The sequence below is a fragment of the Lactuca virosa genome, chromosome 5 (genome assembly GCF_052849685.1).
Source record: "Lactuca virosa cultivar CGN04683 chromosome 5, Lactuca_virosa_CGN04683_v6, whole genome shotgun sequence".
NCBI classification, from domain to species: Eukaryota; Viridiplantae; Streptophyta; class Magnoliopsida; order Asterales; family Asteraceae; genus Lactuca; species Lactuca virosa.
In genome coordinates, this window is record NC_136430.1 from 132,764,380 (window position 1) to 132,777,581 (window position 13,202).

A 13,202-nucleotide genomic window follows, 5' to 3' on the forward strand; every position below is an offset into this window, starting at 1 on the left:
CAAATCTAACCTACTCCTACTATATTACTCCTAAATTCACCTATGTTTCCAACGAGACTTGAACCCTCAACCTCAAGGAGGGACGACACCACCTGATACCGCTAGGCTAGAAGCCCTTTGGTGGATTCAAATGAGATGATAGATATTTTCCGAGATCAAGATTAACAAGTACTCCAAATTAAAAGGTGATGGGTCAAAAGCATGAGAGGTATTTGTTCTCAAAAGCATGAGAGGTATTTGTTCATTGAGAAGTTGTACTCGTGCATTATAACCTCTTTTAAAAATAGATAAGATTTTAAAGGGACCTGATTTAAAATTATAATATTATTTTATTTATAATTAGTTGTATTTTAAGCTTAAAGACTTGGACGTCTTAAAAAAACAATATTATTATATTGAATCTAGTTTTAAAAATACAAGCCGTTTACCCGCGCCAAACGACGGGTGCGAATAAGAGTTAGGATTAGTTTTTAGAAACGATTAGTTTTTTTTTTGCACAAATAGTTTACGACATCTAAACAATTACCAATAAGAGTCATGCTAGAAAACATCAACTCAATAAAAAATAAAAAAATAAAGAGTTATGAATGTTTACAAATTTATACGGATACATGATTAGTTGTACATTATTAGTCGTGCAACACTTGTTTATACATCATATTTGATGTATAGATTTTAATGCCTTTGAATTTTTTGTTATGATTCACTAATGCTTTTGTATTGACACATGATAACCCTCTAGATAATGTTACATAAAGTTGGTCATGCGAGAAAACCGATTCTTGAAGATAAATACCTCATTTCGAATTGTTTGTCTCTAAACTTTATTGATTGTCATCACGAAACATAATCGAATTGGAAATTGTTTCCTCTTTAACTTAGATAGGAACATGTCATATTCAAGCGGACATAAAGAAATATTTGAGAAATAAACTCATCTAGTTAGTTTGATTTGTCCTTCTCTTTAAGTGATAGTAAATACTCATCCAAAGATCTTGTGAAAGCATTTGAGCTACTTGTGTATTATCTTATTGATTGTCATCACGAAACATAATCGAATTGGAAATTGTTTCCTCTTTAACTTAGATAGGAACATGTCATATTCAAGCGGACATAAAGAAATATTTGAGAAATAAACTCATCTAGTTAGTTTGATTTGTCCTTCTCTTTAAGTGATAGTAAATACTCATCCAAAGATCTTGTGAAAGCATTTGAGCTACTTGTGTATTATCTTGTTTATATAATGTTTTATGTGTATTTTAAATTTTAGAAACATTTCAAAACTCAATCAAAACTAAAAAGGAATAATGGTAACACAGTGACTTGTATTTATGACAACTTGGTCTTTTTTTAGTTTGATACTACAACTAAAAATGAATAATGGTAAAAAGAATCGAATTTCTGGTGTTTTGTAGTAATGAATTCCAAAAACTCAATTTAAGATTTTTTTTTATTAAATTTCTCATGTAAAAATTCAATCATAAAAAAGTTTCAAATGGTTTAATTAAAAATATTTAAATAGGGATTACAGCTTTTCAACTCTTGGTTTCTAAATGGCAATTACCTAGACGGTTAAATCATAATATGTATATGTGTAATGTGTATATATATATATATATATATATATATATATATATATATATATATATATATATATATATATATATATCATGATTATTGAATGTTACGTATAAAATGTATCGTGAAAATATGACTTATGTATTTTTTGTATTTAGGATCTCAGTTTTAGCATTTTATTTATATAAATGGAAAATATATTACACATTTTTGTTGAATTATTACAAACCTATTTCTTCTATATAAAACCACATATAATATTCAAAAAATGTTGTTATCTGTGTCTATCGCTACTACTCGTTTAATTACATCAAACATAACTCTATTTTAGTTTCCAAATGTTAAATAATTAATTCCGTACAAATTCAAAATATAAAAAAATAAAATACATTATTTTATAAAAATAATGTTTTCTATTATTGTTTGATAAACCAACCTACGTAAAAAGATGTTTGGAAAATATGACATTTTTTTATTAGTTTCTAGAACTATTTTTTTCTAGCATAATCATGATTTGAAATAAATAATTTTCATTGTGCTATAAAAGTTATGTTCTTGTTAGAATGTCATTCAAATTTATAAATCTTCACAACAATACAAAGCAATCAAAGTCACAATAAAAAAATAAAACAAAACAAACACCCGTGAAACAGAGGTGCAACTGAAGATACTGGTTCAAACAGAGTTAAAGAATTTATTTCATTCTTTAGTATTCACATACTACTTGAAAGCTGCAAAATAAATAATCATTTGATTGAGTTCACACAAAGACAGTCGCACACAAATAAAAAGTCTTCAATTGTTCAGAAAAGACCCCCGCAGTTTGGCATACTTGATACAATACTTCTTGTGCAGCGTTTCATTAAAAGACCAACATACCCTCCATTTTTTTTTGGAATAATCCAAAAGCTCCAGAATTTTATCTTGTTTATTTTTGAATTTTTAGCAATTATCATTCTTCCTACATTTAAGATATAAATCTATCTAGTTAGTTATGATTTGTTCTTTTCCAAGTATAAATAGGAACATTATTTTGATGTTACGGTAAGTTTTTAGTTCAATAAAAATCACAGCAAAAAGTTGGACCAAAATACCCCTCCTTTGTTTCTCCTTGTTCTTTTTTTTTCCCCATATTTTTCATTCCTGGAGATTGAATCAAGCACACCTAATTACTCAATCCAACCAAATACGAATGATTTCATGTTTGAATTATGACCTTCACATATATAGCCGACTTGTGAAAATAACTGGCAGACCCTATAAAGTACATGTTTTGAAAATCTAATCCAATCAGGCACATAACGATACAGTATGCTACATTCAAAAGGCAACATAAGCCACATTAAAGGATAATAATCAACAATATTGTAACATGTTCCAGTCCAAGGCCAAACACTTGATCTATGCAGGAATTTCTTGCAATGGTAACATTTTCTGTAACCTGCCTCCAAAGTTCAAACACAGTTATAACTGAAACATATGAAACACAGACATACACACGACAATCACACAGTAGACACACATGATTAGTGTACTACTATATCATATTACTTTCACACACACACACATACAGTCACGTACACATAACATATGACACACAGAATACTCACATAGTAGACACACATGCTCAACAATTATTATTATTATTATTATTAAATTAACATGTTTGCCTTTCATTAAAACTTTAGGATATGATACATGTAAGTAAAGAATATGATACATGTAAGTAAACCCAAAAAATAAAAGATAAATATTTTTATTTAAAATCAATATTAAAATGTGATAAATAGCATAAATGAGATGTTTATGCTTCATTTGAAATTCAGAAGGATGTTATCAAAACAAGTTATTGATGAATTTTTAAGAAATCAAAGTGAACCCACCCTAGTGTGACCAATTGTAATTAGAAAAAATCATCTGCAAAGAAAAATCACAACAATTCTTACAAATGAACAATCAAAAAAGAATACCGACATAAGCCCATTGAAACCGTAATGAAGATGGAGTATAACACTTATAAGAAATAAGTATAGAACACTTATAGCAGTCAACAAAATTTTGAAATTGTATTGATATAATTTCTTTCCATTAGACACCACTATCTGAAAATCGGAATTAGGAGGTGTATTTTTGGAGAATAAGTAGAGGCATCTATTAAATAAATCCCACAAATGCAACTTTATAAACTTACTATTATCAATAAATTTGTACCTATAATTCAATACATTTTCATGAAAAAACATGAGATGAGAAACTGTTTACCTTGCTTTTACAACATATTTAGAACATTAGACTATTTTTTTTATCATGATGAAGCCTTAATCATGGAAGAAAATAGCCTTTTTCACAGGCTCATATCCTCCTGGTGTTACATAATTGTTGCAATACCAACATCATTGACCATTAGGTGAATTAGAACTAATAAAAAACTGAATTCAATTGAGGACTCAGAAAAATAAAGACGGTAGATGCGTTAGGTATTTCATCAAACACTTGGCGTGTACCCTTAATGTATCAAAAGCAGATAAGAAAACTATAGAAAAATTATTAAACCAATTACTTCGGCAGCTAAAAAATCTGAGAACAGAACTTTAATTTTGAAGTTTGAACATTATCAAAAGAGTAAAATCTTACTTCCAAGGTCTTAGACATCCGATTAGAGATTAATAACGACTGGAAGCTACTTGGGTTTGCTGGTAACCTATAACAAACAGTAAACACAAACAAACACAAGATGTGAGAGAGAGAGAGAGAGAGAGAGAGAGAGATTTGTGTATGGTGCTACCATTGTTGGCTGAGATTCCATTTCTTCTTACCTAGATATGAATGGATAAGGAGAAAGGACCGAAATTTTGGACATGTAAAAACAAACAAACATACATTCACACATTGTGTGTGGTGGTGTGATTGGTGGTAAAACGTGGAAGCGGTGGTGATTGAAGGCAATATTAAAAGAGACAAATATAGATGAAGAGAGGAGACAAACTGTGAGTGCTAATGCGGTGTCTAAATGAAGTGATATGGGTAGATGATGGTTTACCTGCAATTAAAGTGATGGCAGAGTAGACAGGGTCTACGCGTTAAAGTAAAAAACTTCAAAAAAAAAAACACAAACAATGGGTTTTGTTTTATGTATTTTATAAAGAGGAAAAGAAAAGAACAGAAACCTGGTGTATTTCTTTGAACATTCTTGAGAAGAAAACCCACGAAGCATATCACCAATATAGATTTAGATCCGAATCCCCAAGAAACAGATCGCTATCGGTGAATCGAAGCAAGCAATAGAAAGGACAATAGAGTTAAGAAGCCCCATACAAATCCAGTTCTTCTTCATCGTTTGGATGAATTGACTGCTTGGAATACCTGCAATCGGTAGAGTAAAAGAAAGTTATGGAATATGAGATTGAGAAAGCATGAGCCTCTATAGCCTTAGAAAAAACAAACAACATGTGACTGACGGCTAATTAGGGTTAGAGAGAAGGAGAGATGATTGAGAGAAGGGGGAATATTTTATAGAGAGGAAAGATTTCTAAATTTTAAATAGAAAAGAGCATGAGAGCCAGAAAAAGAAGGGAGAAAGGATTTGAATACAGGGGAAGCCGTAGTATCTGTTTATTTAGATAACCATAGATCCGGGAATAAAGGGGGATTGAGTCGTTGCTGATCAGGTAAGATTTTAGTGCATAAATTCATTGTACAAATAACATAAAGAATTGTACCTCTTAAAATTCAGCATTTGAGGATAAATGCTTATTAATAGGGGTAAACAAACAGGTTTTTTTTCAAACCGAACCGGTTCAGTAAACCGGTTCGGTTCAGATTCGTGAATAGTAAAACCGGTTCAACCATAAACCGGTTCCGTCATAGAAAATCTCGAACCTGTCTAAACCGGTTACACCGGTTCTAAACCGGTTCAATCGGTTCTAAACCGGTTCGATCGGTTTGACTACCGGTTCCAAACCGGTTCACGGTTATTAAACCGGTTCTAAACCGGTTTCAATATCTAAAATCTCGAACGGGTGCGAACCGGCGGTTCGGTTCTTGAATCGGTTCGGTTCATAGTGGACCGGTTCGTAGTGAACCGGTTTACCGGTTCAGTGACCGGTTCGGATCCTGAACCGGTTTTTTTGTGCAAGCCTACTTATTAAGGTGTATATATATATATATATATATATATATATATATATATATATATATATATATATATATATATATATATATAGGTTTAGGTTCTATGGAATACAAAAAACCCTAAAAAAAACCCTAAAAATCATAAAAATGCATAAAAAAATACTTAGAGATCACAAAACTTTTTTTTGAATTTTTTTATGAAAAAATCGCTGCTTTTAATACAAAATCATTGAAATTTTTTTTTGAAAAAAAACCTCTTTTTCAAAAAAAAAATTGATTTTTTATTTTTTTTTAGCAATTTTATTAAAAAAGTTGCGATTTTTTCATAAAAAAATTCAAAAAAAAGTTTTGTGATCTCTAAGTATTTTTTTTTATGAATTTTTAGGGTTTTTTTGTTTTCCAAATAACCCTTCCCTATATATATATATATATATATATATATATATATATATATATATATATATATATATATATATATATATATATATGAATTTTTAGGGTTTTTTTGTTTTCCAAATAACCCTTCCCTATATATATATATATATATATATATATATATATATATATATATATATATATATATATATATATATATATATATATATATACGGGAATGATCAAATGAGAACACCTAAAAGGTTGAGAACGCGAAAACAAATATATTCATTTGTGATTCCATGTATTCATTTGTGGAGAAATGATAAATTTTTATGCACAATCAACATGAATATGCTTTTTCTCTTCAATTGAAATTAAAGGCATAAAAATTTATCATTTCTCCAAAAATGAATACATGGAATCACAAATGAATATACTTTGTTCTTGCGTTCTCAACCTTTTTGGTGTTCTCATTTGATCCTACTCCTATATATATATATATATATATATATATATATATATATATATATATATATATATATATATATATATATATATATATATATATATATATATAGGGGTGAGATCCGTTGCGAATTTATAGTTTTTCCGAGAACCCAAGAACTAAAGATGAAGCGTTAGATAAAAATTAACTCATTAAGGACATGATCGTAATCTTACCAATTGTATTTAATGTTTAATTTTTTTTACGTTATTGGAAATATTAATAAAAATGACTAAAAATTAATATTATAAATCAAATTTCCAAATTTTTTTATAAAAATAATATCTTCGAAAAAATGCAGATTTTTTTAAAACATCCAGATTTTTTATTTTTTTTTTAGAAACCATTAATTTAAAAAAATAGAAAAAAATATATTTTAAAAAAATGCAATTTTTTTTAAAATCAGTAATTAAAAAAAACTGGAATATTTAAAAAAAAAAAAACTACAATTTTTTTAACCAAAAAAATCAACGTTTTAGGTGCATATATGCATATTTTCAAATGTATATATCCATGTTTCTTATACTATAATATTCATAAGTAAATTATAAAAAACACATTTTTATTTACTAATATATATACACAATAGTACAATTATTTTATTCTATACAAAATAAAATATAAAAAAACAAAAAATGCTACAAAATTTCAAAGCGTTTTCATGTCTTCGTGTCAATATTTCCATAATTTTTTCAATTTATCATTTTTTCACATCTTCAATATTTTCCATAAAATTTTCCAAATCTACATGAAAATTTCAAAAAAAATTATTAATGCAAGAATACTCACAAAAATACATATCTATATATCATGTAAGATTCGCATGTGATTATATCATATAAGATTCACATGTGATTATATAATATGATGATCACATGTGATTGTCTCTTTTAAGATTCAAATGTGAAATCCACAAGAAATTTTTTAAAAAAAAGTAACGAAGAAAAATTACACAAAATACATGTGTGCATATAGACACAATTCATATGTGATTTACATGTGAATCATATGTGACCAAATTGTGATTTACATGTGAATTACATGTTATTTATATGTGAATTACATGTGAATCACGTGTAATTGTGATTTACATGTGAATCACATGTGATTCATATGTGATTAATTGTGATTTACGTATGAATCACATGTGATTCATATGTGATTTACATGTGAATCAACTGTAATTGTGATTTACATGTGAATCATATGTGACCAACTTGTGATTTACATGTGAATTACATATGAATCACGTGTAATTGTGATTTACATGTGAATCACATGTAATTGTGATTTACGTGTGAATCACATGTGATTCATATGTGAATTACATGTGATTTACATGTGAATCACGTGCAATTGTGATTTACATGTGAATTATATGTAATTCATATGTGAATTACATGTGATTTTCATGTGAATTACATGTGATTCTATCAAAAAAAATTCAAATGAATCTCTTACCAACAAAGAGTGAGCATGGAAACTTAAAACCACAAATGTATCCACCAGATCCCAAAAAAGAGACGCCCATCTTCAGATCTACCAACCACATGAGCATCACTATTGGTATGAAAACAATCTATTTTGAATGTGTGGTGAGAATATAAGTTTAAAACATTGGTTACACTATACACACTTACATCAACAACCGAACAAAAAGCTACTAAAAAAAGAGATACTCTGATCTTACCTTGCATGTATGGCCTTTATATTCTTGTAGTAATTCACCACTAGATTTGAAAACCAGATAAACAATTTTTATATAATCATCCATCCTTTTGGTTGAAGAAAAAATGCGAGTAGAAAAGATCCATTAGAAAAGTAGGCCATGAAGCAGTATAAGCAAAATATATGTAATAAAACTAAAAAAATGGTTTTCAAAGGAATGTTACAGAAGAATAGGTTGAAGGAAACCCTCCCGAATGAAGTGCAACTTTTCGGTCAAAATATCTTTGATATAAAATGGAAGAAATGAAAGGTTTTGTCAACTGTCCAACTATGACACGTGCAACTGCTACTATCAGCACCTATAGAAACACAACCAAAGGAAGAGACAGTGAAGATGGAGGAATGATGAAAGAAAAATGTCATGATAAACTATAGGGAATGGTGATTTGTTTTTGTATGAGTCTAAATGAAAAACATATAACAGTTGAATTTGGTTTTGTATTTTGCAATTGAATTTGTTATATTTTAAAATATGATTTCCTTCCTACAACAATGTTTGTATGCTCTAAACAACATGGAAATATAACAGTTCCTTCTTGGAAATATAACAGCTCCTTTATTGATTAACTGAAGAATTATTTATGAATCGATTAGAAATTTATGCTGACAAGACATTTAGATAAGAATCGTAATAGATAAAAAACTTATTGCAAGTTATAACATCATTAGAATTGTACTTTAAGTTTAAAAGAAATCTTGTAGCTAACTGTATGTAATACAACAAATATAAATAGAGACATGGAAGATATTACCAATTAGCATGAAGAATAACAGCGGAACCAAGGTAAGACTCAGGATTCCAGTAATAGCTAGGGCACGATGTGCTACAACAAGCACACAATATGCATTCATACATCCCATCGACATTCTCCCTATCGTTCACCGTATTGAACTTGAAACACTAAATTATAGTGATGAGAAACAGAGAAATTGCATGTCACACCCCCAAACCGGAACGACGGAAACGTTCGGGGGCGGAGGACGTCATGTACAGTATCACAACAATTCCATATTAGTAATCAAAGCAAACACAACCAATAAATTGATAAAATATAGTGTTTACATCTGTTCAATACATAGTTTGTATGACATCAAAATGTAAAGGAAAAGTATAAAAGACACGACTCTTTAAAGCCCCGTCTTCTCAAAACCTGTGGATGTACCTGTCTACCGGCTCCATGAGAATACAAGTGGTTTTGAAAGTGTATCAACATTTAAGTTGGTGAGTTCATAAGTTTGTTTTTGAGATGGAAAGGTGGTCTTTTTTCTTCGAAAATGTTATAGTGTACTTCCAGAAAATCCAATATTTTCTTTAGTGAATGAAATGTATTCTTAGGACTTAAGACCAAAATGCATGTTTGTTATTTTACTCTGAAGTAGTAATCCGTAGTTTTATTAATAAATAAAGCTATAACATGAATGTTTCTTAAATTTGTAGGATGTAGTAGTGTACTCTGTACTAAAAAAAATAGTATACTGTAGTAGTGTCTGCAGTAATGTTTGTATGAAAACCTTCTTGTATGAGTGCCTGGAATCCACCCGCTGTAGTATAAAATAGTGTACTGTAGTTTCATTATTTAAAATAAAACCCTTTGTATGAATGCCTGGAATCCACCAGCTGTAGTGTAAAATAGTGTACTGTAGTTTCATTATTTAAAATAAAACCATTTGTATGAATGCCTGGAATCCACAAACTGTAGTGTAAAATAGTGTACTATAGTTTTATTACTTAAAATAAAACATTTGAAGTAGTGTTAATCCCGTAAACAATGTTTCAGTTGATACCATTGTGAGTTTCATATAACCATGCTTGATATGACCTAGTGGCCTCTACGTCGTTCTTCAGGCGTCAGAATGTTATGACATTTGTCACCCCAGGCCCGCCGGCCTAGCTGTTGCAAGCAGCTCAGGTGCGGGATTGTCAGTCCCGTATAGAACTATACACAAATTCACGCTCTCCCTCCAGGAGACTCTGGTTATAATTTATAGGACTTGAACTGGTACCCTAATAGGTACCCCGAAGTAGTGCCTCATAACCCTGTATTAACTAGTTTACGTGTAGTGTAGTAGTGTTCTCTTGTACTTGAAACTGTATGCATTACCTTGTAGTAGTGTACTTTGTAATGTAAAATAATTATACTTAAATAATTATTTTAGAAGTGTATCCTTGAATTAGTGAAATAGAGTAGTGTTCCATAAATTATACCTATTATAGTGTATATACTTGTTTCTGTATAGTGTTCTTGAGCTTGTAAAATAGTGTAGTGTTTCCCAAACTATACATATTATAGTTTAAATGTATGTTCTTGTATCGTTTATTGAACTTAGCAAAATAGTGTAGTGATTCACAAACTATACCAACTATAGTTTAAACGTATGCCCTATAATGAACTGAAGCATTTGCAATTTAACAGTGTGTATAAAGCGGTAGTAAGAGATTTATGAAAAATACCATTTTGCTCGACATGCTACAAAAGGGTTAAAATATATGTAAATATATTTTAATAAGTGCATTGATAAATCGGTTTGAAAAAATTGCAAATGGTTTGAAATCGTTTGAATGTTAACACAAGAGTCCTTGTGTTTAACTTGTATTCCCCCCCCCCCCTCCCTTAAACATTGAAAAATAGTGAAAACGTACGGGTATGAACTCACCTCTAGTGTGTTCGAGTCTGGATAGCGGAACTATAGAGATGATCCTCGGGCTAGCATACGTGGAAAGAATGGGATCCTAATATTATTTAAACTCGTAATTGTATTTAAATTAGTGAGATAATTAATTAAAGTGTTAGACAACACTTAATTTATGTAAGTAATATTTACAAAAATTACCGAGAATTATTTGGAGTGTTGATAAGGGTTTTCGGTCTAGCCTTCACCGAAATCCCTATATTTCGGTCTTAAAACCTCAACCAAGAACCAAGTTCTCGGTCTTAAGGTGTTCTCGGTCAGGAATGAGTTCTCGGTACAAGGTGTTTTCGGTCAGCTTGAAGATTTGAAGATGTTTCTTGGTGTTCTTGGTGAAAAATATGAAGATTTGAAGGATTTTTCTTGAAGATATGAAGATTCTTGTATGATACTTGAGAGCAAAAAGAGTGTGTTTTTGGTTGGAAAAGTGAGAAAATGACTATGTTTTCGAGTGAAACATATATATTGGGTGGGTTTTCAGCCGGAAAGGAGATTTCGGCCCGAGGAGTTTGCGGTCTGAGGGTTTTCGACCGAAAAGAGGTTTTCGGTGCAAAGGTTCTCGGTTCCAATGGAAAAGTTTTGATTTTTAAATGCATTTTATTCCAAATACTTATATAAAATATCATTTATATAATTTAAATCATATTTAACCCTTATGATCTTAACAATATAAATAAAACTCGAATTTTATTTAAAGGGTTTGACTTTTATTGACTTGATAAGTAATGTGTTGTTACATTATCCCCCCGTTAGAGGGAATTTCGTCCCGAAATTCTTTCTATAGAGAGTACATCATGAACTAGGGAAAAGATGCGGGTACTTTTGTCGTATCTGATCTTCTCACTCCCAAGTGAATTCAGGTCCCCACTTGGCATTCCAACGAACCTTCACTATTCATATGCGACTTTGTTTCATTCGTTTGACTTCCCTATCCATGATTTCTACTGGTCCTTCCAAAAAGTTAAGATTCTCGTTTATCTCAATTGCATCGAGTGGAATTACAAGAGTCTCGTCGGATAGACACTTCTTTAGATTTGACACGTGGAAGACAGAGTGTACATTGTTAAGTTCTCGTGGTAGATGGAGTTTGTAAGCTACTGGGCCAATTCTAGTGAGAATCTCGAATGACCCTATGTACTTTGGATTCAGCTTTCCACGCTTTCCGAAGCGTATCATGCCCTTCCAGGGTGAGACCTTCAACAGAAAGCGGATTCCAACCTGGAATTCTAAGGGTTTTCGTCTCTTGTCTGCGTAGCTCTTTTGTCTATCTCTAGAGGCTTTTAGTCGTTTTCGGATTTGAATGATCTTTTCTGTGGTTTCTCGAATGATCTCCGGGCCAGTGAGAGTGCTATCAGGGACTTTCCCTTTAGCTAGCTGCGTGTCACCCACCTCAGCCCAGCACAAAGGGGATCTTCACTTACAGCCATAGAGGGCTTCGAACGGGTCATCCTTGATGCTATAGTGGTAGCTATTGTTGTATGAAAACTCGACAAGTGGCAAATGGGTATCCCATGCCTTACCAAAGTCGATAACAGAGGCTCTCAGCATGTCTTCTAGTCTTTGAATGGTTCTCTCACTCTGCCCGTCAGTTTGTGGATGGTAGGCTGTGCTCATGTCCAGCCTAGTTCCCAGAGATTTCTGTAATGACTGCCAGAATCGCTAGGTGAATCTACTGTCTCTATCCGAGATAATAGACATTGGTACACCATGCAGTCATACTATCTCTCTGATGTAAGTTCCGGTCAGTTTCTCCATCTTGTCTGTTTCCTTTATTGGTAGGAAGTGAGCGGATTTGGTTAATCTATCGACGATTACCCAAATGGTATCATGACCATCCTTAGTTTTGGGCAACTTGGTTATGAAATCCATTGTAATACACTCCTACTTCCACTCAGGTATCTCTGGCTTCTGAAGTAAACCTGAGGGCTTTTGAAATTCTACCTTGACTTTGGCGCAAGTTAGGCACTTGCCCACGTAGGTAGCAATCTCAACTTTCATGTTCGGCCACCAATAAAGTTTCTTGAGATCCAGATACATCTTATCTGAACCTGGATGAACGGAGTATCGAGTTTTGTGGGATTCGTTCATGACAACATCTTTGTAGCCACCAAACTTTGGTGTCCAGATTTGATTCATGAAGTAACGAACTCCGTCACCCTTGATTTCTAAGTTCTTCTCCATTCATCTTAAGGCT

At 31.4% G+C, this 13,202-nt stretch overlaps 1 long non-coding RNA gene across 2 annotated transcripts; it reads right to left on the bottom strand.

Annotated features, from left to right (window-relative positions):
• Nucleotides 1–2,658: 2,658 nt before the first annotated feature.
• Nucleotides 2,659–5,123, bottom strand: LOC145116294 (uncharacterized). 2 transcript variants are annotated; one of them, XR_013711982.1, is made up of 3 exons: nucleotides 4,746–5,123; nucleotides 4,213–4,618; nucleotides 2,659–3,019 (listed from the first exon to the last, which is right to left on the bottom strand). It is a non-coding gene; the product is annotated as an uncharacterized LOC145116294 (long non-coding RNA). The 2 variants fall into 2 exon arrangements; XR_013711981.1 differs by having other exon boundaries at nucleotides 4,213–5,123.
• Between the last annotated feature and the right edge of the window lie 8,079 nt (nucleotides 5,124–13,202).